Source organism: Saccopteryx leptura, chromosome 1 (genome assembly GCF_036850995.1).
Source record: "Saccopteryx leptura isolate mSacLep1 chromosome 1, mSacLep1_pri_phased_curated, whole genome shotgun sequence".
Classification (NCBI taxonomy): domain Eukaryota; kingdom Metazoa; phylum Chordata; class Mammalia; order Chiroptera; family Emballonuridae; genus Saccopteryx; species Saccopteryx leptura.
Genome location: NC_089503.1, coordinates 304,303,516 through 304,330,375, shown reverse-complemented (window position 1 = coordinate 304,330,375; position 26,860 = coordinate 304,303,516). Strand labels below are relative to the sequence as shown.

The 26,860-nt window shown below is 43.6% G+C and overlaps 1 non-coding gene and 2 pseudogenes across 1 annotated transcript; 2 read left to right on the top strand and 1 right to left on the bottom strand.

Annotated features, from left to right (window-relative positions):
* Window positions 1–692: 692 nt before the first annotated feature.
* On the bottom strand, window positions 693–20,346 carry LOC136388390 (large ribosomal subunit protein uL23-like; annotated as a pseudogene).
* LOC136390154 (U4 spliceosomal RNA) lies at window positions 7,625–7,692 on the top strand (annotated as a pseudogene).
* Window positions 9,494–9,569, top strand: TRNAA-GGC (transfer RNA alanine (anticodon GGC)). Its single transcript has one exon. It is a non-coding gene; the product is annotated as a tRNA-Ala (tRNA).
* Window positions 20,347–26,860: the final 6,514 nt, after the last annotated feature.

The following is a 26,860-nucleotide window of genomic DNA, read 5'->3' as shown; positions in this document are numbered from 1 at the left end:
TTTTTTATAGTCCGGCCCTCCAATGGTCTGAGGGACAGTGAACTGGCCCCCTGTGTAAAAAGTTTGGGGACCCCTGAAATAAACCAAGTAGCACAAAGCTTAACTGGAGAAAGTTTAATAGAGAATGGTTTAAGGAATTGGAGGAATTTTACTTTAAAGAGCATACAGATATAGGGTGCTCATCTTTAGAGGGACTTAAGATCAATAGAAGAATTATTTCTTTCATTTTTATTAAGGAGTGTGTGTGTGTGTGTGTGTGTGTGTGATAAGAATTTTTTTTTTAGTGAGAGGAGGGGAGGCAGAGACAGACTCCCACATGTGCTCTGACCAGAATCCACCTGGCAAGCCCACTAGGGAGTGATGCTCTGCCCATCTAGGGCCATTGCTTAGTTGCAACCAGAGCCATTTTTTTAGTGCCTGAGGTGGAGGCTGTAGAGCCATCTTCAGCGCCTGGAGCCAGCTCGCTCCAATTGATCCCTGGCTGCAGGAGGGGAGGAGGAGAGAGAGAGAGAGAAGCAAGAAGGGGAGGAGTGGAGAAGCAGATGGTTGCTTCTCCTGTGTGCCCTGGCCAAGATTGAACCCGGGACATCCACATGCTGGGCCAATGCTCTATCACTGAGCCAACTGGCAGGGCCTATAAGAATTTTTTATGGTGAAAAATGTACATTTAGAATCAGCCAGCTGGACTCAGTTTAGAAGATCTCAGTTTTGTTGACAACATCTAAAACATCATAGTCAGCAGCCAGTTGAACATATGCCTTCTCTCCATCAGGCCTGATTGGGGTGTTGATGTTGGCCACATCAATGTCATAGAGCTTCTTCACAGCCTGTTTGATGTGGTGCTTGTTGGTCTAGACATCCACAACAAACATAAGTGTGTTGTCTTTTGTCTTCTTCATGGCTGACTTGGTGGTCAGGGGGGATTTGATGACACAGGAGTCAAACTTGGTTCTCATGGGGAAGTTCTTTCGAGGGTTTTTGGGCTGCCTTCAGAACTGCAGTGTCCAGATGCCTACCACCACTGCTTTCTTGACTTTCAAAGCCTTAGCTTTGGCTTCAACTTTGGGAAAGGCATGGGGTTTCCTTCTTTGTTTTCAGCACTATTTTCATAAAAAGGCAAGAATTCTTGAAATGAACGCCTTGAGCCCTGGCTGGGTAGCTCAGTGTGGTTAGAGTGTCCTCCCCACACGCCAAAGTTGCAGATTCGATCCTCAGGGCACATACAAGACTCAACCAATGAATGCATAAGTAAGTGAAAAAACAAATATCAATAGATATTTATATATCTCCCTTCCTCTCTCTTTAACAGTCAATCAATCAGTCAAAGAAACACATTGATACCTTTCACTCTACTTAAGAAATAGAATCTTTTAAAATTTTTCCATTGATTGAGAGAGAGGGAGAGAGAAAGGGTGGGAAAGAAGAGAGGGAGAGAAGCATCAACTCATTGTTCCACTTAGTTGTGCACTCATTGGTTGCTTCTTTGTATGTGCCTTGACCAGGGATTGAGCCCACAACTACAGTGCTCTGGGAGGATGCTTTATTCACGGAGCCAGCCAGCCAGGGCCAAGAAATAGAATCTTATAGGTGTTCTAAGATTCTCTTTTAGATTATTACCATGCCAGAACTATACACTTCTCTGGATTTTATTTTTGTCTAAGAGGAATTCTTGTTAAGACATATGGTATGGATCTGGTAGAAAAATTTTGATGATATAAGGGAGATATCTTTAGGACAAAAATTTATTTTATTTTATTTTATTTTTACAGAGACAGAGAGAGAGTCAGAGAGATGGATAGATAGGGACAGACAGACAGGAACGGAGAGAAATGAGAAGCATCAATCATTAGTTTTTTGTTCTGACACCTTTGTTGTTCATTAATTGCTTTCTCATATGTGCCTTGACCAGGGGTCTTCAGCAGACCAAGTAACCCCTTGCTTGAGCCAGCGACCTTGGGTCCAAGCTGGTGAGCTTTGCTCAAACCAGATGAGTCCGCGCTCAAGCTGGCGACCTCGGGGTCTTGAACCTGGGTCCTCTGCATCCCAGTCTGACACTCTATCCACTGTTCTACTGCCTGGTCAGGCTTTTTTTTATTTATTTATTTTTTTAGGATAGAAACAGAGAGAGAGGGGGACAGATAGGGACAGACAGACAGGAAGGGAGAGAGAGATGAGAAACATCAAGTCTTCATTGCAGCATCTTAGTTGTTCATTGATTGCTTTCTCATATGTACCTTGACCAGGGGGCCTACAGCAGAGCGAGTGACCAAGCCAGCCAGCTTGGGCTCAAGCTGGTGACCTTAAGGTTTCAAACCTGGGTCCTTTATTTTATAGTATAGAAATTAAAGTCTTTAAGCCAATATACAAATAAGGAAGTCTCTGATACAAAGCCACTTATGTGAGGCATAAATGGGATTCCTCTAAAAGTACACCACCCCCTATCATGCAACAGTCAAGGATGTGGAGAAAAGCTTAGTTTTGAGAAGATCTTAGTATTAGAACGATGTTGAAAAGATCTTAGTATTAAATGGGTGGGAGCCTGACCTGTGGTGGTGCAATGGATAAAGTGGTTGACCTGGAATGCTGAGGACACCAGTTCGAGGCCCTGGCTGCCCTGGTCAAGACACATATGGGAGTTGATGCTTCCTGCTCCTCCCCCCTTCTCTCTCTCTCTCCTTTGTATTTTTCTGAAGCTGGAAAGGGGGAGGCAGTCAGACAAACTCCCACATGCGCCCGACCGGGATCCACCTGGCACGCCCACCAGGGGGTGATGCTCTGCCCCTCCAGGGCATCGCTCTGTCGCAACCAGCCACTCTAGTGCCTGGGGCAGAGGCCAAGGAGCCATCCCCAGCGCCCGGGCCATCTTTTGCTCCAATGGAGCCTCGGCTGCAGGAGGGGAAGAGAGAGACAGAGAGGAAGGAGAGGGGGACGGGTGGAGAAGCAGATGGGCGCTTCTCCTGTGTGCCCTGGCCAGGAATCGAACCCGGGACTTCTGCACACCAGGCCGATGCTCTACCACTGAGCTAACCAGCCAGGGCCCATTTAGAAATAAATTTTACTAAAATAATTAACAAATAAAAAACATAAATCAGCTCTTAAAAAAACTTTAACTTCCGCACGCCAGGCCGACGCTCTACCACTGAGCCAACCGGCCAGGGCTCTCTCCTTTCTAAGATGAATAAATGAAATCTTAAAGAAAAATTATATATATAAAAAAACCAGTTAAAAAAAAAAAAGAAAAAGTGCCTGACTGGGCGGTGGCCAGTGGATAGAGCATCAGACTGGAATGTGGAAAACCCAGGTTCAAGACCCCGAGGTCGCCAGCTTGAGTGTGGGCTCATCTGGTTTGAGCAAAGTTCACCAGCTTGGATCCAAGGTCGCTGGCTTGAGCAAGGGATTACTTGATCTGCTGAAGGCCCACGGTCAAGGCACATATTGAGAAAGCAATTAATGAGCAACTAAGGTGTCGCAATGAAAAACTGATGATTAATGCTTAAGACTAAGCCTTAGGCTATAAGGACTTTGCCATCTTACAGCCTGTCTCCCATACCCAATGCAAACTATAAGTGAGCAAATATATACATCATATTTACAAACTTATTTGACCTACAGGTGAAAAAGGAAAAGAAGATCATGGAAATTTGAGGAAAGGAAAAGGTGTGAAATTGTTTTCTTGGAGAATAGGGAGTAAATTGATTTAGAAAAGGGAGCAGTTCTGGGAGCCCACTTGAGATTATTATCTAAATTGAATGTGAGACCAGTTAACACATTTGTGGATTTTTCTCCAGCTGTTTATTTAATTATACAGTTAGTGAGGGCTGACAGATAAAATGGCTACTCAGCCACCATCTTTTTTTTTTATTCTTTTTCTTTTTAATATTTATTTATTTATTTATTTTGTGACAGAGACAGAGAGAGTCAGAGAGAGGGACAGACAGGAAGGAAAAGAGACGAGAAGCATCAATTCTTTATTGTGGCACTGTAAAGCCAGCGGCCAGGGCTGCCATCACAGCAGCCTGGCTGTAAAACCAGAAGCCACGGCCAGGGCCACCATCAGAGCAGCCGCCCGGCCCATGCAGGTTCGCATTGGATTTGGACAGTCGGTAAAGAAACAACGGAGCCAAAAGCTGATGGGCCATAGTCTTTAATTCTAGCTTGCACTCGGCGGGCAAGCAAAAACACAGTGGGCTCCAAAACCCACTCACATTCAGTGCTCACAAAGCTACTGACTTATCCGAGTTTCCTAGAATCAAAGGTTTCTAGCTCACCAGACTTATTCACCTCTGTTCCCCATCTCCTTCCTTCTCCAGCGTCAAACTGCACAAACTGGCCTCTCACTCAATACTCTGCCATCTTGGCTGCTTCTTCTGGCCACATGGCCTCTTTCTGCTCTCTGCTCTGCTCCCTCTGCTCTCTCATGCTAATCATCCCAGGAACCAAGAGAGCAAGCTCCCGTTCTGCCCCTATTTTATACTGTAGCTTCACAACCTTTAATCCGATATACAAAATAGGGAAGTCTCTAATACAAAGTCACTTCTCTGAGGCATGATTGGATTGTACCACCCCACATCAAAAAGGGTGGGAAAGGCTTAATCCCAAAACCAAGCCCCAGGCTACAATGATCCCCAACACACATTAATATCACCTGGGCAACGGCCTCACGTGGGCAGCGCCATTTTTAACAAAGTGAGCATAATACATTTTATCTGCCCAACAGGCACCTTAGTTGTTCTTTGATTGCTCTCTCATATGTGCCTTGACAGGGGGGGCTACAGCAGACTGAGTGACCCCTTGCTCGAGCCAGCGACCCTGAGCTCAAGCTGGTGAGCCTCGTCCAAATCAGATGAGCCCACACTCAAGCCGGCAACCTCGGCGTCTCGAACCTGAGTCCTCTGCATCCCAGTCCCTTGCTCCATCCACTCCGCTACCACCCGGTCAGGCGCCACCATTTTTCTTAAGAACAATGCAGGTCTGAAGGAGGAAGAAGGACTTGCCTGCTCAGTAATCCAGCTCAGACCTCCCTTGTAGCTGGATGCTGATAAGGGACGATTGGGTTAGGGTGCAGATAATTTTGAGGAACTGTGGTGCCACTCCCAACCACAAATAGAAGAAGTTATCTTGCAGCAGCCTTTGCCCAAGGCCCTTTGATGACAAATCTGTATCCCCTGCCCCATCCCTCCTTAGGGGCTGACACCATTTGCTTGTCTCAGCTCATCTGCACCCAGTTTTTAAAATGAAGTTTCCTTTTGGAACACACTAGCCTTATGTTTTTGGTTTGGCCCATGGTTTCTGCCTTTCAAGGGCAGGCAGAGTAAGTAGAATTGGATCTAGCCAAGGTTTGGGTTTTGCCAAGGAATGCAACAAGAGGGAAAGAAGTGCCAGGGAATTAATTGCAAGTTTATGCAAATGAGTGTTTAGAGTGATGGATCAAAGAATTTAAGTTGAGTGATGTAGAGCCAGGAGCCAAGGCCAGGGCCACCATCAGAGCAGCCCGGCTCATGCAGGTTCGCATTGGATTCGGACAGTTGGTAAAGAAACAATGGAGCCACAAACTGGTGGGCCATAGTCTTTAATCCTAGCTTGCACCCGGCGGGCAAGTAAAAACATACACTGGGCTCCAAAACCCACTCACATTCAGTGCTCACAAAGCCACTGACTTATCCGAGTTTCCTAGAATCAAAGGTTTCTAGCTCACCAGCCTTATTCTCCTCAGTTCCCCATCTCCTTCCTTATCCCAGATACAAACTCTGTACAAACTGGCATCTCACTTAGCACTCCACCATCTTGGCTGCTTCTCCTGGCCACATGGCCTCTTTCTGCTCTCTGCTCTGCTCCCTCTGCTCTCTCATGCTAATCATCCCAGGAACCAAGAGAGCAAGCTCTCGTTCTGCCCCCATTTTATAGTGTAGAAATCCAAACCTTTAATTCAATATACAAAACAGGGAAGTCTCTAATACAAAGTCACTTCTCTGAGGCATGATTGGATTGTGCCGCCCCACATCAAAACGGGTGGGAAAGGCCTAATTCCAAAACCAAGCCCCAGGCTACAAGGATTCTGCCTGCCCACAGAGACACACATTAATATCACCTGGGCAGCGCCATATTTAACAAAGTGAGCATAATATATTTTATCTGCCCAACAAGTGATATGGAAATTAAAAACTGAAGAAGGGTGATAGGCAGTGAAAAATTTATGTGGCTAATAACTTAGAGAGCCTACTTCTATCAAACTGTTGGAAAGGAGGTGTAAAGCCAGTAGCCACAGCCACCATCACAGCCACACAGCCTATGCAGGTTTGCATTGGATTCGGACAGACGGTAATGAAACAATGGAGCCATGAACTGGTGGGCCATTACCTTTAATCCCAGCTTGTACCCGGTGGGCAAGTAAAAACACACACTGGGCTCCAAAACCCACTCAGTCAGTGCTCACTTATCTGAGTTTCCTAGAATCAAAGGTTTCTAGCTCACCAGCCTTATTCACCTCTGTTCCTCATTTCCTTCTCTCTGCACAAACTGGCTTCTTCAGCATTCCTCCATCTTGGCTGCCTCCCCTCTCTTCCATGTGGCCTTACTCTGCTCTCCTACAGCATGGGCTCCTCCTAGAATGTAATCCCTCTTCTCCTGGAACAACGTGATCTCTCTTCCCTTTAAAAACTTTTGGCATGAAAGCCCTCCCCCAACACACATTAATACAATCACGCCCATCCCAAGCAATCACCTGGGCAACGGGCTTCCATGTGGGCAGTGCCATCTTTAACAAAGTGAGCATAATATATTTTATCTGCCCAACAGCAGGTGATGATCAGTGTGAGATGCAAGAAATAGAGGTTTTAGAAGGAGTGCAATTATTTTTAATGACCAGAGTGAGGATGTTGCCATGGGAATAAGTTATTGAGGTGAATTGGAAAATAAGATGGTTGGAAATGAGTGGACAAGAAACCGAGAGGCCAGTGTATGGGACAAATTGCTTCTATGGATGAGGAAGTCACCAAGAATGATAGCAGTAGGAATGATATAACTAGGAGAATAAATCAGGTTTTAAAATTTCCAGGGAGTGAGGGGCAGTGACCCAGGAGATCAGCAGATGATTGAAATATTCTGATGGTATATGCTTGAGCTGAGTTTTTGAGGAATAGTTTGGGATAGGCAATGAGAAGCTCCGTTGGAGATACAAATGAAATGCTGAGCCCACACTGTAGTAATTTTATTTTTTTAAAGATTTTATTTCTTGATTTTACAGAGAAAGGAAGGGGAAGCAAGAAATATCAACTCATAATTACTTCACTTTAACTTTTCATTGCTTGCTTGCCTTATGTGCCTTGACTGGGCAAGCCCAGGGTTTTGAACTAGTGACCTCAGCATTCCAGTTCAACACTTTATCCACTGTGCCACAAGTCAAACCACTGTAGTACTTTCAGAGAAGTGAGATATTCCAACTTGGAAGATCAGAAAGGGGAAAGATATTTTTAGCCAGAGAAAATGCTATTACCACTTGACTGGTGGTGGCACAGGGGATAGTGTCAACCTGGGATGCTGAGGTCCCAGGTTCAAAACCCCAAGGTTGCTGGCTTGAGCGTGGGGCTGCCGGCTTGAATGTGGGATCATTGAAATGATCCCAAGGAGCTTTGCACAGTGGTAGTATCATAGCCAATGAGATTTATCCGAGGCGCGATTATTGCTAATTGAAATGATCCCATGGTTGTTGGCTTGAAACCCAAGGTCATCGGCTTGAGCAACGGGTCACTGGCTGGGTTGGAGCCCCTCCACCCCTCACCCCGGGTCAAGGCAGGTATGAGAAGCAATCAATGAACAACTAAAGTGATGCAACTACGAGTTGATGCCTCTCATCTCTCTCCCTTCCTGTCTGTCTGTCTTGTAAAAAAGAGAGCTAAAAAGGAAGTTAATAAAGAAAAAATAAATGAAAAGGAAAAAAAAGGAAGGAAGGAAGAAAAAGAAAGAAAGAAAGAAAGAAAGAAAGAAAGAAAGAAAGAAAGAAAGAAAGAAAGAAAGAAAGAAAGAAAGAAAGAAAGAAAGAAAGAAAGAAAGAAAAAAAGAGGGAAACGTTATTACCAAAGAAGGAGAAGCTAACACTAGGTTCTGCGCATGTCCAGTGAATCCACCTTGGAGCCTGCTGCTGTTGCCGATAACATCCTGGGGTTGCCGGTTCTCTTTAGCAATGCGCCACTAGGTGGCGGTGCATATCTTTGAGGCATCCTTCCTCATACTGTGGGTTTGTGGTGGTTGGAAAAGAGACGGTCATAACTCTGGCTGAGGTTAGGCAAGTGAGGTGTGGATTGGTGTATTTAGTTAGGTGTAAAAGTGTTGTCATGGTTCCAGAAATGAAATGGCAAAACCCTCAAGAGCAGAGAATAAGTTTGAGAACATTTAGGCAAAAATAAGAAAGAAGATAAAAGGAAAGCTCAGGATAGGGGCATGATGGAGGTATAAGGCCAAAAGAAGGCCCTGGCCAGATCGCTCCGTTGGTTGGAGCATCGCCCAGAAGTCCAGAGGTTGCCATTTGATCCCCTGTCTGGGCACATACGGGAACATCCTGACTCTCTCTCTCTCTTTCTTCCTTCCTCTCTCACTAAAATCAATAAATATAATTAAAACAAACAAAAAGAAACTGCTGAAACAAGGAACCACAGAGAAAGGAAGAGATGTTATCTAAATTCTTGTAGGAAGTTAAGAGGGAAAGGTCAAAGATTTTTTTCTGAGTCTTTTGTTTCTTAAAAAGAACCAGCTTAAGCCTGACCCGTGGTGGCGCAGTGGATAAAGCGTCGACCTGGAAATGCTGAGGTCGCCGGTTCGAAACCCTGGGCTTGCCTGGTCAAGGCACATATGAGAGTTGATGCTTCCAGCTCCTCCCCCTTCTCTCTCTCTGTCTCTCCTCTCTCTCTCTCTCCCTCTCCTCTCAAAAAAAAAAAAAAAAAAAAAAAAAAAAAAAAAAAAAAACCAGCTTAAAATAACCCCCACAAAAGTCATACTTTGGGATGGCAAACCCTGCTTCCCCTCAGTACCCTTGTGCAAAGAAGAAGGTGCTCCCTGTCCTGGCTGAGGGGCAGGCCTGTCAGATGGATTGTGTGTGGGCTGTATTTCAGTCTCTACTTACCTGATGAAACTGCACAACTAGGTTTCAGCCTTCACATGGCCCTTAAACAGCACAACCACACACAAAGCTCTTATAGACTGTGTGTGTGTAAAAACCTCTGACTACAGATACAGCTTACTCAATTTGAAAATATATATATATATATAAATGAAATGACAAAGCCATCGCTCATGGGCAAGGTAGTAAGCTTGAATCAGACTTGCTTTCTCTCAGAAAATGTCTAATTTTTAAAACATTTCAAATAAAGTTAATATATGTCTCTGTGCCAACCATCTTACTTATTTCTAAAATATATAGACGCTATGGAACTTTGCTTAGTGTTTCTTTAGTTGATACTTTTAAAACTTTAAGAGTTTAGAACAATTAAGAGTTGTTTGGGCCCTGGCCGGTTGGCTCAGTGGTAGAGCGTCGGCCTGGCATGCGGAAGTCCCGGGTTCAATTCCCGGCCAGGGCACACAGGAGAGGCGCCCATCTGCTTCTCCACCCCTCCCCCTCTCCTTCCTCTCTGTCTCTCTTCCCCTCCCGCAGCCGAAGCTCCATTGGAGCAAAAGATGGCCCAGGCGCTGGGGATGGCTCCTTGGCCTCTGCCCCAGGCGCTAGAGTGGCTGGTTGCGACAGAGCGACGCCCCGGATGGGCAGAGCATCGCCCCCTGGTGGGCGTGCCGGGTGGATCCCAGTCGGGCGCATGCGGGAGTCTGTCTGACTGCCTCCCCGTTTCCAGCTTCAGAAAAATAAAAAAAACAAACAAAAAAAGAGTTGTTTGGGCCTGACCAGGTGGTGGCACAGTGGACAGAGCATCGAACTGGGACGTGGAGGACCCAGGTCCGAAACCCCGAGGTCGCCAGCATGAGAGCGGGCTCATCTGGCTTGAACATGGGTTCACCAGCTTGAGCGTGGGATCATAGACGTGAGTCCATGGTCACTGGCTTGAGCCCAAAGTCGCTGGCTTGAGCAAAGGGTCACTCGCTCTGCAGTAGCACCCCCCCCAGCCCCCCGTCAAGGCACATATGAGAATGCAATCACTGAACAACGAAGGTGCCGCAACAAAGAATTGATGCTTCTCATCTCTCTCCCTTCCTGTCTGTCTGTCCCTCTCTCTGACTCTCTCTCTCTGTCTCTGTCAAAAAAAAAAAAAAAGATTCATTTGGAAAAATTTTTTTAAAGTAAGTGAAAATTGGGAAGCAGGGAGGCAGAGACAGACTCCTGCATGCACTCTGATGGGCTCCACCTGGCTAGCCCCCTACAGGGTGATGCTCTGCTCATCTGAGGCTGCTGCTCCGTTGCTCAGCAACCGAGCTATTTCAGCACCTGCGGTGAGGCCATGGAGCCATCTGCAGCACCTAGAGCCAGATTGCTTGAACCATTTGAGCCATGGCTGTGGGAGGGGAGCAGAGAGAGAAAGAGAGAACGGGGAGGGAAAGGGGTGGAGAAGCAGATGGTCATTTCTCCTGCGTGCCTTGACCAGAAATCGAACCCAGGACTTCCACTTGCTGGGTCCACACTCTACTGCTGAGCCAACCAACCAGGGCATTTGGAAGCTTATTAACACAGATTTCTTGGTCCCATCCTGCAGAGATTCTGACTCAGCAGATTGGGGTGGAGCTGATAGTTTGCTTGTCTAACAAGCCCCCAGGAGATGCTGATGTTGCCCGTTCAGGGATGCTTACACTTTGAGTAGCACTGGATAAACTACGACGCCCCCCCTTTAATACTGAGCATCAGCACCATATATATCGGGATAGCACTCTGCCTCTGGAGCTATGCATTCTCCAGTTGTGCTTATTGCACCACAGTAAAAATTTAAGACTGGTTAGAGATTAGCTTTTCTTTTGCAAAATAGGAGAAAGTAGTAAAAAGAAAAGTGAGAAAGAAAAAGGAGCAAACCAGGCATATTTATAAGAAAAACAATTATAGGAAAGAAAATACATGAAAGTTTAAGATCTGAAAAATGACCCTGGCTGGATAGCTTGGTTGGTGAAAGTGCCATCTGGATATGCAGAGGTTGCCGGTTTGATCCCTGGTCAGGGTACATACAGAATCAGATTGATGTTTCTGTCTCCTTTTCTGCCCCTTCCTCCCTCTTTAAAAATAATACATTAATTTTTAGGAAAAGATCTGAAAAATTACTTCATTAAAAATGGATGAAGAACCTGACCTATGGTGGCGCAGTGGATAAAGCGTCAACCTGGAACAATGAGATCGCTGGTTCAAAACCCTGGGCTTGCCTGGTCAAGGCACATATGGGAGTTGGTGCTTCCTGTTTCTTCCCCACTTCTCTCTCTCTCTCTCTCTCTCTCTCTCTCTGAAATGAATTTTTAAAAAAATAAATGAAGAGAGCAGGAAGGCTGACTAGGTAGAGCATAAAGGATTTTTAGGGCAGTGAACCTACACTGTGTGATACTATAATAGTAGATATAAGTCATTATAACTCTTGTCCAAACCCACAGAATGTACACTACCAGGAGTAACTCCTAGTGTAGACTATGGACTTTGGGTGGTAATGATGTGCCAGGAAGGTTCATCAACTGTAACAACTAGGCCCTGGCCGGTTGGCTCAGCGGTAGAGCGTCGGCCTGGAGTGCAGGGGACCCAGGTTCGATTCCCGGCCAGGGCACATAGGAGAAGCGCCCATTTGCTTCTCCACCCCCCCCCCTCCTTCCTCTCTGTCTCTCTCTTCCCCTCCCACAGCCAAGGCTCCATTGGAGCAAAGATGGCCCGGGCGCTGGGGATGGCTCCTTGGCCTCTGCCCCAGGCGCTAGAGTGGCTCTGGTCACGGCAGAGCGACGCCCCGGAGGGGCAGAGCATCGCCCCCTGGTGGGCAGAGCGTCGCCTCTGGTGGGCATGCCGGGTGGATCCCGGTTGGGCACATGTGGGAGTCTATCTGACTGACTGTCTCTCCCCGTTTCCAGCTTCAGAAAAATACAAAAAACAAACAAACAAACAAAAAAAAACAACAAAAAAAAACTGTAACAACTATACCACTCTGGTGGGATGTTGGTAGTGGATTTAAAAAGATATTTAATAATAAAAAAAAACCAGTTTGAAAGCTATTGGATTAAAAATACATGTAACCAAAATTAGTCAAAATTTACATGTTAGATTTTACACTATAAATGTAAAATTCTGTGTGCAAAATGGTATGACATATATGTATATAATATATATTTTTTTTCAAATTTATTTCATGTTATTAGGCTGGTGCATTAAGGAGGAGCATTTTGTGGATTGGAAGAAACAATAGTAAATGTTTAGGGCAAGGAAGGCATCACAGCCGGAGGAAGGAGAATATGAAGCTGTTAGTGTATTCCATGACTTGTTTAGATTTCTTCTTATGGCCCCAACATTGCTAATAAAGCCATTTGGAGAACAAGGAGGGCCAGGCCTCAGGAAAAAAAAAATAGGAACTGAAATTGACCTAACTATCTTAAGAGGATGTAGAGACTGGTTGCCTAATGTCCAGGTTGGGTTTTAAGAGGTTACTCTGGAGAGTGCTGATGTCATTTTTCTGGGCAAATGACTCATTGATTTCTTAAGCTACACACAAAGTGAAATAAGTGCCTTTGAGGAAAGTCTGCCTGTAAGATTAGCATGACCTGTGGTTTAAGAATCCTCCCTTTCTACTTATATTGTGTGGGCTCAGCGCAATAATATCTTAGTATTTCAGTCTCCAAAGAACTTTCACTTTTTTGTTTTTAGTGAGAGAGAGACAGAGACAGAAAGGTAGAGAGATGAGAAACACCAGCTTATAGTTGCAGCACTTTATTTATTTATTTTTATTTATTCATTTTAGAGAAGAAAGACAGAGAGAAAGAGAAGGGAGGAGGAGCAGGAAACATCAACTCCCCTATGTGCCTTGACCAGACGAGCCCAGGGTTTTGAACCAGCGACCTCAGCATTTCAGGTCAACGCTTGATCCACTGCGCCACCACAGGTCAGGCTATAGTTGCAGCACTTTAATTGTTCATTGATTGCTTCTCATATGTGCCTTGACTGGGGGGCTCCAGCTAAGCCAGTGACCCCTTGCTCAAGCCAGCGAACTTGGGCTCGTGTCAGTGATCCTACACTCAAGCCAGAAACCTGGTGCTTAAGCTGGTGAACCCAGTATAAAGCCAGTTCTTTGTGCTAATGGAAGCTATTATATACCTAAACAATAATTTATGATTTTTTCAGTATCCTCTAATAGATTTCTAATTGTTTTTCATCCAATATTAAGTGGTTTTGTTTGCTTTTGCTTTTCATTTCTATGGCTAAGACATGGACAGCAGGGAAAATGCACCAGAAAGATGCTGGGTTACTGAGATTTAACTTTATTATGGACAGTCAACATTTGTATTGAAAACTATCAATATCATATTCCTTAACCTAGGGAGAAGGCAAAAAGTACTTTTATTAATATCTGATTTAATTCTCCTAACAGTATATGAGATGGGACAGAAATTGAGCTATCTCTGTTTAAGGTTGCCAGCTAAAGTAAGTTTTGATATAGGTATTTCGTAAACATTGCAAACAGCTCCCCCGACTCATGGGGTAGGCATTCCAAGATGCCCAGTGGATGCCTGGGACCACAGATAGTACCAAATCCTATGTATACTATGCTTTTTCCTAAACATATATGCCTATGATAAAGTGTAATTTATAAATTAAGCATAGTAAGAGATGAACAACAACTAATGATAAAATAGAACAATTATAGTAATATACTGATGTAGAAGTTATGTGAATGTCTCTCTCTCAAAATGAATCTGATAACTAGAGATCTATTAACTGGCTAACAGGCATGTAGCATATATAGCATGGATATACCAAACAAAAGGATGATTCATGCTCTGAGTGGGACTGAGTGGGATAGTGCGAGATTTCATCACACTACTCAGACTGGCAGGTATTTAAAACTTATGAATTGTCTATTTCTGGAATTTTTCATTTCATTATTTTGGACCTTAGTTTCCCATAGGCAACTGAAACTTAGGGAAGTGAAACCTTGAATAATGGGGGACACTCTCTTTATACTAAAAAATTGTTTATCTGAAATTCAAATTTAATGAATTTTTATTTTTGCTAAATCTGGCAACTATACTTGTTTCTTTTATCCCTCATATTAAGAATAAATTTTCTTCAAAACACATTGCACCACTTAAATTCCCTAGCTAATATTCTTTTGTCTTACTGATGATGGTTGTATCATAATAGGAGCCAAAAGTTAGCAGCAAAAGGTTGTTAATGTTTTGGGTAACTTTTACAGAAATCTACTGAAGGATATAGGAAGTCCTAGAAACCTAACTTTTAGTATTCTCAGATTATCTAAGTCTTGAGTCCTCAGTCCTGATTTTAATAAATATACTTAGTTCTCTTTAGAAATCAACCTTGTGAATAAACATGTTGGTGAAATCTTAAAGAATTAAAAAAAATTTAAAACCAAAAGGCTCTTGCCTGACTAAGTGGTGGCTCAGTGGATAGAGTATCAGAATGGGGCGCAGAGGACCCAGGTTCGAAACCCTGAGGTCACCAGCTTGAGCGCCGGCTCATCTGGCTTGTGCAAGGCTCACCAGCTTGAACCCAAAGTCACTGGCTTGAGCAAGGGGTCACTTTCTCTGCTGTAGTCCCCCGGTCAAGGCACATATGAGAAATCAATCAATGAACAACTAAGGTACCGCAACAAAGAATTGATGCTTCTCATCTCTCTCCTGTCCTGTCTGTCTGTCCCTATCTGTCCCCTCTCTCTGTCTCTCTCACCAAAACAAACAAACAAAAAAACCCAGAAAGCTTTTAGAGATTATCTAATTCTTAGAGTTTCTAGGATCTAACTCTAAATCTTTTTTGTGTGTGTGATTGATTTGGCAGGGGTGGAGCAAGAAGCATTTGTATGTGCCTTGACCAGGAAAACCCAAGGTATCTAGCCAGCAACCTCAGCATTCCAGATCTACGCTTTATGCACTGCACCATCACAGGCCAGGCTAACTCTGAATCTTAACCAAAAATCAGGATCTCCAGGCAATAAGAGGACTTTATAGATGGGGGTTCCTGTGCCAACTGTGGGAGAAAGTTAAGATGAACTTTCCTCACCTTTCCCTTCCTTCCTATGCTTGCTCCCAGACACCTTTTTTATTTTTTATGTTTTTTTTTATTCTTTTTTTTTTTCTTTTTGTATTTTTCTAAAGCTGGAAATGGTGAGGCAGTCAGACAGACTCCCGCATGCGCCCGACCAGGATCCACCTGGCATGCTCACCAGGAAGCGATGCTCTGCCCATCCGGGGGCGTCGCTCTGCTGCAACCAGAGCCATTCTAGCACCTGAGGCAGAGGCCACAGAGCCATTCTCAGCGCCCGGGGCAACTTTGCTCCAATGGAGCCTTGGCTGTGGGAGGGGAAGAGAGAGACAGAGAGGAAGGAGAGGGGGAGGGGTGGAGAAGCAGATGGGCGCTTCTCCTGTGTGCTTTGGCCGGGAATCGAACCCGGGACTCCCACACGCCAGACCGACGCTCTACCACTGAGCCAACCGGCCAGGGCCCTTTTTTATTTTTTTAACTTATTTATTTATTTATTTATTTTTTACAGGGACAGAGAGTCAGAGAGAGGGATAGACAGGGACAGACAGAAAGGAACGAAGAGAGATGAGAAGCATCAATTATCAGTTTTTCATTGTGAGACCTTAGTTGTTCATTGATTGCTTTCTCATATGTGCCTTGACCATGGGGCTACAGCAGACCGAGTAACTCCTTGCTCGAGCCAGTGACCTTGGGTCCAAGCTGGCGAGCTTTTGCTCAAACCAGGTGAACTCACGCTCAAGCTGGTGACCTCGGGGTCTTGAACCTGGGTCCTCTGCATTCCAGTCTGACGCTCTATCCACTGCGCCACCACCTGCTCAGGCTATTTTATTTTTTTAGATTTTATTTATTCATTTTTAGAAAGGAAAGGAAGAGAGAGAGAGAGAGAGAGAGAGAGAGAAGGAGGAGGAGCAGGAAGCATCAACTCCCATATGTGCCTTGACCAGGGAAGCCCAAGGTTTCGAGCCAGCAATCTCAGCGTTCCAAGTCAGTGCTTTATCCACTGCGCCACCACAGATCAGACAGACACCTCTTCTTGTCTGATTAACCATCATTCCAAATATCTTTTGTTCTTATATTATAAAGTGTTATATCTATGGCTCCAAAGTGGTGGTAATAAAAGTCAAGGAGAGAGAAAGTGATATGGAACAAAATTAGAGGGGGAAATGAACAAGCCCCAAACATGCGGAAAGCCCCTTAGTGAAAATGGTAGTTTTCCAACATGGGAGAAAGAGAGGGAAAGGTCAGTCCACACAGGCTTCTTGCAGTGGATAAACACAAGCTTATTCTTGTAAAACCAATAGAATCCAAGGTCAAGAATGTGAAAGAGGAGCAAATGCCAAGTTAGTCAGTACCTGATGTTCTAATGAATACGTAACCTTGCTTTTGTTCTGGAGAAACAGAGGTTAGCTGAAATATTTTCTAAATGACTCTCCTACAAAAAGGGCCACCAGCTGGTAGAAAGGCACGTCTCCATAATCAGATAGCACATATCTAGAAGTCTAGCAGTGGCTTTAAGCCATAACAATATAATATCTTTCTGTGAGTATACAGAGAACTGTGCCAAGAGAGCCCAATAGAGAGTAGTTTATCAATAAATGTTTACTGAAAGAACAGGTTAGTTCTGTATTATTTTTCCAGCTTTGTCCCAGTTATTTCTGTCTCATTTTTTCCATCTGTGGTTTAGGATAAGTAAAATCAAACGAGAAATCATAATATCTGACCAGGTGTTGGTGCAGTGGATAGCGTGTTGGCCTGGGACACAGAGGATCCAGGTTTGAAATCTCGAGGTTGCTGGCTTGAGCCTGGCTCATCCGGCTTGAGCACGGGCTCACCAGCTTGAGCATGGGGTTGCTGGATTGAGTGTGGAATCATAGACATGACCCCATGGTTGCTGGCTTGAAGCCCAAGGTCGCTGGCTTGAGCCCAAGGTCTCTGGTTTGAGTAAGGGATCACTGGCTTGGCTGCAGCCCCCCAGTCAAGGCACATATGTGAAGCAATTAATGAACAACTAAGGTGCTGCAACGAAGAACTGATGCTTCTCATCTCTCTCCCTTCCTGTCTGTCTGTCCCTATCTGTCTCTCTCTCTATCTCTCTCGCTAAAAAAAAAGAAAAAGAAAACCATACTTGCCTCTAAAGGAAATTTACTTGAAAACAGAAGTTTATGTTAGATGTATTTTTTAAGTTCTTTTGATACCTGATATTCTGAGCCCACTGCCAGTACAATTCAAGTAATTGTCACCTGTTAAATGTATAAAGCCTCTAACTAGTTTTAGTACAGTCAGTCAATTCCAATTTGTTTATGTTATTTATGTGTTTAACCTACATGTTCTCTGCTGTACTCTGAATAAAGTTCAAACTCCTTAACCTGGCATATTAGGCCATTTGTGATGTGATCCCTGCTTACTCCCTTGCTTCTTCTCACCTCTAAACTTCAGCTATGCTGAAAGTTTTGCAGGAGTAAGCCTTTTCTCACACAGCCTAGAAGACTCTTTTATCTCCCTACCTTCACTTTTGTCAGCGCAACTTTGTACTACTAACCCTTCAGGTCTTTCTCAATTTACCTTTGCAAAGAGGAAGCTTTCCCGGACACTACCACACCCTTTCCTCCTGCCTGAATTTTGTTTCTCACCCCAAGTCCCCACCCCCAACCGGTGCAAGACAGGAAGTTGTGCAGTGCCAGGTTACCAAGGAGCACTACTATTCACGTCAACTCGGATGTGAATGTTAATCTAGGGTGTGCCAATGCCATCTGCACAATGTTAAGTGGTGTCCCCTAAGCCTCCGACGCTTCTGCTAATACTCTGTACTGATATTGACCATTATTCTCCCCTGTAGAACTGTAACCTTTATAATTCTAGGCCCTCTACTGAGTGCTGGAAGAAAACAAAGAAAAACTAAAGGAATGAATGTTTGTACTTAACTGTAATACATAACAAGTTTATGGTTAGACTATAATAGAATTGTAAAAAAAAAAAGTTACTCTGTAAATATTCAGGGCAATTTAATTATTTCTAGGGATTGGAAAGAGTGCAAGTAGAGGGACATTTGAGCTGGACCTTGAAGCTATGGCCATAGGCAGAAAAGGTAAATAACCATATTTCTTTCTTTTTTTACAGGGACAGAGAGAGAGAGTCAGATAGGGACAGACAGACAGGAACGCAGAGAGATGAGAAGCATCAATCATCAGTTTTTTGTTGCAACACTTTAGTTGTTACATTGATTGCTTTCTCATATGTGCCTTGACCGCAGGCCTTCAGCAGACTGAGTAACCCCTTGCTCCAGCCAGTGACCTTGGGTCCAAGCTGGTGAGCTTTTTGCGCAAGTCAGATGAGTCCATGCTCAAGCTGGCGACCTCGGGGTCTCGAACCTGGGTCCTCCGCATCCCAGTCTGACGCTCTATCCACTGCGCCACCACCTGGTCAGGCAGCAAATAACCATATTTCAAGCAGAAGAAATCATAGTAAAGAGTCTAGAGGTAATCTGTGTGACCAGATTAGATAGGCATGAATGAGGAGGATGAAAATTAAGGTAAATTGTGTAATATCTGGAGCGCTTTATTAAGCAATATAAGTTTTACTCTGTAGGCAGCAAATTATTGAAGAGTTTTGAGCATAATGATGACATAATCACATCTGTGTTTTAAAATATTTTTCACTGAAAAAAAAATATTTTTCACTGTTATTTTTTACTATAAAACAAAGCATGCTTTGGCCCTGGCTGGTTGGCTCAGTGGTAGAGCATCGGCCTGGCGTGCAGAAGTCCCGGGTTCGATTCCCGGCCAGGGCACACAGGAGAAGCACCCATCTGCTTCTCTACCCCTCCCCCTCTCCTTCCTCTCTGTCTCTCTCTTCCCCTCCCACAGACAAGGCTCCATTGGAGCAAAGTTGGCCCGGGCGTTGAGGATGGCTCCATGGCCTCTGCCTCAGGCACTAGAATGGCTCTGGTTGCAACAGAGCGATGCCCCAGATGGGCAGAGCATCATCCCCTGGTGGGCATGCCGGGTGGATCCCGGTTGGGCGCATGCAGGAGTCTGTCTGACTGCTTCCCCGTTTCCAGCTTCAGAAAAATACAAAAAAAAAAAAAACCCAAACCCCCAAAACATGCTTATTCTTTCTTTTTTTTTTTTGTATTTTTCCGAAGCTGGAAATGGGGAGAGACAGTCAGACAGACTCCCGCATGCGCCCGACCGGGATCCACCCGGTATGCCCACCAGGGGAGAGGCTCTGCCCACCAGGGGGCGATGCTCTGCCCCTCCGGGGCATCGTTCCGTCGTGACCAGAGCCACTCCAGCGCCCGGGGCAGAGGCCAAGGAGCCATCCCCAGCGCCCGGGCCATCCCTGCTCCAATGGAGCCTTGCTGCGGGAGGGGAAGAGAGAGAGAGGAAGGAGAGGGAGAGGGATGGAGAAGCAGATGGGCGCTTCTCCTATGTGCCCTGGCCGGGAATCAAACCCGGGACCCCCACATGCCAGGCCGAGGCTCCACCACTGAGCCAACCGGCCAGGGCCCATGCTTATTCTTTCTTAACGAATTTATTCCAGGCCCTGGCCAGGTTTCTCAGTGGTTAGACTATTGTCATGATAAACCAAGGTTGCAGGTTCAATTCCCAGTCAGGGTGCGTACACACATACACACACACACACACACACACACACACACACACACACACACACACATCCAGAGAAACATGTCATATAAAGTGAAAGGACTCTATAATCCCACTCACTAGAGTTAACTACAGTGTGTCCATAAAGTCATGGTGCACTTTTGACCGGTCACAGGAAAGCAACAAAAGATGATAGAAATGTGAAATCTGCACCAAATGAAAGGAAAACTCTCCCAGTTTCATACCTATTCAGTGCAGTTCAATGTGGGCTCACGCACAGATATTTTAGGGCTCCTTAGGTAGCTATCCCGTATAGCCTCTACAGACTCGTTACTGACTGATGGCCTACCAGAACGGGTTTCTCCACCAAACTGCCGGTTTCCTTCAACTGCTTATCCCACCGAGTAATGTTATTCCTATGTGGTGGCACTTCCTTATAAACGCACCGATATTCACGTTGCACTTTGGTCACAGATTCGAATTTAGTGAGCCACAGAACACACTGGGACTTTCCTCTGTACCGTCCACATCTGGACTGGCATGACCGCGGGCTGCTCTGCTGTATACATGGTGTTACGTCATCATCTGTGCATGCACACATGCTGCCACATCATCCTACAGAAACTGGAAGGTACTGTACCATAGTTTTTCAAACCATACTTTTGGCTATTGCCTTTTTAAAATTAATGGTGAGTATCTTCTGTGAAAAGGAAGATCACACAAACATCAACTACAGCAAAAAGAACATATGTAAATATACTTCATTAATTAATAATCAACTTAGAAATAGTCCTATTTTTACCTATGATTGGACAAATTAAAAAGAATGATCAGCCTGACCAGGCGATGGCGCAGTGGATAGAGCGTCAGCTTGGGATGTGGAGGACCCAGGTTTGAGACCCCGAGGTTGCCAGCTTAAGCTCAGGCTCATCTGGTTTGAGCAAAACTCATCAGCTTGGACCCAAGGTCGCTGACTTGAGCAAGGGGTTACTCGGTCTGCTGAAGGCCTATGGTCAAGGCACATATGAGAAAGCAATCAATGAACAACTAAGGTGTTGCAACAAAAAACTGATATCGATACTTCTCATCTCTCTCCATTCCTGTCTGTCTGTCCCTATCTATCCCTCTCTCTGACTCTGTCTCTGTAAAAAAAAAAAAAAGAATGATCAAAATTCAGTTTTGGGCCTGACCTGTGATGGTACAGTGGATAAAGTATCAGCCTGAAACGTTGAAGTTGGAAACCCTGGGTTTGCCTAATCAAGACACATATGGGAGTTGATATTTCCTGCTTCTCCCCCCTTTCTCTCTCTCTCCTTCTCTCTCTCTCTAAAGATGACTAAATAAAATCTAAAAAAAAAATTTGTTTTAAAGATTCAGTTTTTGTAGGGATATAACAACAACAAAAAAAGACTCTTTAGGCCCTGGCCGGTTGGCTCAGTGGTAGAACATCGGCCTGGCGTGCAGGAGTCCCGAGTTTGATTCCTGGCCAGAGCACACAGGAGAAGCGCCCATCTGCTTCTCCACCCCTCCCCCTCTCCTTCCTCTCTGTCTCTCTCTTCCGTTCCCAAAGCCAAGGCTCCCCAAGGCTCCACTGGAGCAAAGTTGGCCCGGATGCTGAGGATGGCTCCATGGCCTCTGCCTCAGGCGCTAGAATGGCTCTGGTCGCAACAGAGCAACGCCCCAGATGGGCAGAGCATCACCCCCTAGTGGGCATGCCGGGTGGATCCCGGTCGGGCGCATGCGGGAGTCTGTCTGACTGCCTCCCCGTTTCCAACTTAAGAAAAATACAAGAAAAAAAAAGAAAAAAAAAAGACTCTTTACACAATTGGTAGGAATAAAAATTAGTACTTTAGGAGATAAAAATCTGTCATTTTTTTCAATATTTAAAATATAAGTACCTTTGAAGTAGCAATTCTGTATCTAATTTTTCCCATAAAATGCTCTCAGAAGTTCACAAGGGTAAATGCAAAACAATATTTATTTTGACATTATTTGTAATAGCAAAGCAACCTCTGTGGACAATAAGTTATGGTGCCCCTATCATACTGGGGACCAACCAGTGTGCAGCATATGTAAAAGCACTGATATAAAACAATGTCCGCCCTGGCCGGTTGGCTCAGTGGTAGAGCGTCGGCCTGGTGTGCGGAAGTCCCAGGTTCGATTCCCGGCCAGGGCACACAGGAGAAGCACCCATCTACTTCTCCACCCCTGCCCCTCTCCTTCCTCTCTGTCTCTCTCTTCCCCTCCCGCAGCCAAGGCTCCATTGGAACAAAGATGGCCAGGGTGCTGAGGATGGCTCTGTGGCCTCTGCCTCAGGCGCTAGAGTGGCTCTGGTCACAACAGATCGATGCCCCGGATGGGCAGAGCATTGCCCCCTGGTGAGCATGCCGGGTGGATCCCGGTCGGGCGCATGTGGGAGTCTGTCTGACTGCCTCCCCGTTTCCAGCTTCAGAAAAATACAAAAAAATAAAAATAAAACAATGTCCATGATTTATTGTTGAGTGAAAAATCACAGTGCTGGAATTATGTATATATTTATATTATGCCATTTACAAAATTATACAGGTAAGCCTGACCTGTGGTGGCTCAGTGGATAAAGCATTGACTTCGAACCCTGAGGTCACAGGTTTGAAACCCCGGGCTTGCCTGGTCAAGGCACATATGGAGTTGATGCTCCCTGCTCCCCCCACCCTCTCTTTCTTCTTCTCTAAAATGAGTAAGAAATAAAGTCTTAAAATTTTTTTTTAAAATTATACAGGTATATGAGCAGAATGCATGTGTGTGTATTCATACAACAGAATGCATGTATATGCACTCATGTAACGCATGTGGTCATATATGTGTATACACCCTCAAAGGTTTTAGCCATGCTTCATCTTGAAATTAAACAGCAATGCAGTAACTGTCTTTAACTTTTTGCATTTGTGTATTTTTTCACATTTTATGATTAACATATATAATTTTTTGAATATATAGTAAAGAAATATATACTTAGACATGCTTTCAAGTCAATATATATAGTTATATTTCATTCTTTTTAATACTATATAGTATTTCATTATATGACTACACTACTTATTCATGTTACATTATTGAGAACCCTCTTACTCTACAGCTGGCACTGGCAAGGCAGTAGAGAAAACACCAGCACTTAAAATAGAAATGAACAGAGATGGACTTTCTTTAGGAAAGCTGGTTAGGGAAGGCTTTTCTCAGGTGTGACACTGAACCTAGGACAAAGCTAAGGTTGTTCAGTACAAAAAAGCTTGGTGTTTCTTTTTTTTCTTTTTTAAAATTCGATAAAAATAAATTTATTATTAATTTTAATGGGGTGACATTGATAAATCAGGGTACATATGTTCAGAGAAAACATCTCTAGGTTATTTTGACATTTGATTATGTTGCATACCCATCACTCAAAGTCAAATTGTCTTCTATCTGGTTTTCTTTGTGCCCCTCCCCTCCCCCTCTTGCCTCCCAAGCTTGGTGTTTCTTGAGGAATTGGAAAAAATATGAACTGGTTGCACCTGGTAAATAAGAGAAAGTAATAATGCAAAAGTGAGATTGTAGATAACATTTTGAAAATCAAATTCCCATAGACATTTATGCTGTTTATGAATTTTTCCTATGACATAATGTTATGATAATCATCTTTGTACTTTTATCTGTATATACTGTAGCAGTATTTTGTAGCATCCATGCATAATAGAAATTATGGGTCAAGAAGTATGACTACTGCCTGACCAGGTGATGGCACAGTGGATAGAGCATCAAACTGGAAAGCAGAAGACCCGGGTTCGAAACCCAAGGCCGCGGACTTAAGCAAGGAGTCACTCGCTCTGCTGTAGCCCCTCAGTCAAGGCACATATGAGAAAGCAATCAATGAACAATGAAGGTGCTGCAAAGAAGAATTGATGCTTCTCGTCTCTCTCCCTTCCTGTCTGTCCCTGTCTGTCCCTCTCTCTGTCTGTCTGTCTCTCTGTCACAAAAAACGTATGACTACTTAAGTTTTAATAGATATTGTCAAGCTACCTTCAAAAAGGTCTACAATTTTACATTCATGTCAAATGTCAATTTTCTAAAACTCAAATGAAGCTTGAGTATTGTCAGTCTTCATAATTTTTACCGATCTCTGTAGAATGCAAAATATTTTTTTCTTTTCGTTTGTTGTTAGTTTAGATGTCTTCATTTGGGCCATTACTGATTTTTCTTATACGAATGCTTATTCCTATGCTTGCTCTATTTTTATCTTTTATTGTTCATTTTTCTACCACGCTAAAAGAGCTCTTTGTACATTATGAAAATTAAGTCTTTGTCATATATGTTGCACGTATTTATATTTTGCCATTTTTCAAAATTTTGATGATGTTTCTTTATAATAAAAAGTTTTAATTTTATATGATTGTATTTATAAGTTTTATCCTTTATAATTCACATGTTCCATGTTTTGCTTAGAACAGATCTGTATAAAAGACAACTATTGTGATGTAAAGGTACATCCTAGAGGAAGAGGGTTAGGGAAATCAAAGAAAATAAGACCAGTTACTCACTATAAATTGAGGCAGTAGCTTTGAGCATAAGGAATAGAAGACAGATTTGAGAGACTTTTAAAAAATATAACAACTTGCCTGACCAGGCGGTGGCGCAGTAAATAGTGTCGGACTGGGACACGGAGGACCAGGGTTCAAAACCCCGACGTCCCTGGCTTGAGCGCGGGCTCATCTGATTTGAGCAAGGTTCGCCAGCTTGAGCCCAAGGTCACTGGCTTGAGCAAGGGGTTACTCGGTCTGCTTTAGCCCCCTGGTCAAGGCACATATGATAAAGCAATCAGTGAGCAACTGAGATGCCACAGAGAAGAATTGATGCTTCTTATCTCTGACCCTTCTTTCTGTCTGTCTGTCCCTATCTGTCCCTCTCTCTGTTTATCTCTGTCTCTGTCACACACACACACACACACACAAATATATATATATTTATATATATATATAACAACTTCATTAAAATATAGTTCACATACTATACAATTCACTTAAAGTGTTACAATTCAAGGTTTTTAAGTATATCTATAGAGATGTGCAAGCATTAATTAATTTTAGAACATATTGTCACCTCAAAAATCCCTATAACCATTTGCAGTTATTCTGCATTCTTCCTTAACAGCCTCCCAGCCCTTGGCAAATACTAAACTACTTTCTGTCTCCATAGATTTGCCTATTCTGGAAATTTCATGAATACAATCATAAAATATGTGACCTTTTGTGATTGGCCTCTTTCACTTAGTGTCTCAAGATTCATCCATGTTGTTGCATGTATTGTACTTCCTTGTTTTTCATGAAGAAATAATATTTCATTGTATGATGATTATACTGCATTGGTTTATCCATTGATCAATTGATGAACATTTGCTTTTTTCAGTTTTTGGCTATTATGAATAATGCTGCTATGAACATTCTCATTCAAATTTTTGTGTGGACATAGGTTTTCAGTTGTCCTTGGTGTACACATTCGAGTGAAATTGCTTGGTCATATGATAAATCTTAATTTCTAAAGAACTATCAAATTATTTTTCAAAGCACTACATAATTTCACAACAGCAATGTACGAGGGTTCTTATTTCTTTATATCTTCTCCAACAGCAATTGTTATGTATCTTTTTTATTACAGTCATTCTAGTGAGTGCAAATAGGTATTGCATTATGCCTTCAATTTGTATTTTCTTAATAATTAAAGATACTAAGCATATTTTTTGCTTATTGGTCATTGGTATATATATTTTAGAAATGTGGCTATTCAAATCCTTCACCTATGTTTTAATTGGATTGTCTTTTTATGAGTTATAAATTCTTATGTATTCTGGGTATGTCTTTTATTCAGACATATAAGTTATGTATATTTTCTCACATTGTATAAGTTGGCTTTTCATTTTTTTGATGGTAGTCTGTGAAACAAAAGTTTTATCTAATTTTTCTTTTGTTATTTATACTTTTATTTTTTCAGAGACAGAGTCAGAGAGAGGGATAGACAGGGACAGACAGACAGGAACAAAGAGATGAGAAGCATCAATCATTAGTTTTTTGTTGCATGTTGCAACACCTTAGCTGTTCATTGATTGCTTTCTCATATGTGCCTTGACCTCAGACCTTCAGCAGACCAAGTAACCCCTTGCTCGAGCCAGCGACCTTGGGTCCAAGCTGGTGAGCTTTTGCTTAAACCAGATGAGCCCGCGCTCAAGCTGGTGACCTTGGGGTCTTGAAACTGGGTCCTTTGCATCCCAGTCCGACATGCTATCCACTGCGCCATCGCCTAGTCAGGCTGTTATTTGTACTCTTGATGTCATATCACAAAAGGCTTCGTCTAACTCAAGTCAGAAAAATTTAAATTTAGGTCTGTGAACCATTTTGAGGTAATTTTTATGTATGGTGTGAGGAAAAGGTTCAGCTTCACTCTTATGCTTGAAGATATCCAGTTGTCACACAGCAGCATTTTCAAAACAAGAGTTGATCTTGTCAATACCGAGTCTAGTATTGAGGAACATTTTTTGTTATTATTATTTTTATTTATTCATTTTAGAGGAGACAGAAAAAGAGAAAGAGAGAGAGAGAGAGAGAGAAAGAGAGAGAGAGAGAGAAGGGTGGGGAGGAGCAGGAAGCACCAACTCCCATATGTGCCTTGACCAGGCAAGCCCAGGGTTTTGAACTGGCGACCTCAGCATTCCAGATCGATGCTTTACCCACTGCGCCACCACAGGTTAGGCGAGGAACATTTTTTGGATGCAGACTGAAAGGACTTGACAAGCTAGAAGGTGAAGGAAATAGAAGAACCAGAAGTTTTAGTTAAGAACTAGATAATTTTTTTTTTTAGCATGCGCTCACACGAGAGGGGCGGTGGAGGGAAAGACACTGACAGGCACAGACAGGCTGGAAAGGACAGAGATAAGAAGCATCAGTTCTTTATTGTGGCCTGACCAGGCAGTGGCACAGTGGATGGAGTGTAGGACTGGGATGCAGAGGACCCAGGTTCAAGACCCTGAGGTTGCCAGCTTGAGCGCGGCATCATCTGGTTTGAGCAAAGCTCACCAGCTTGGACCCAAAGTCAC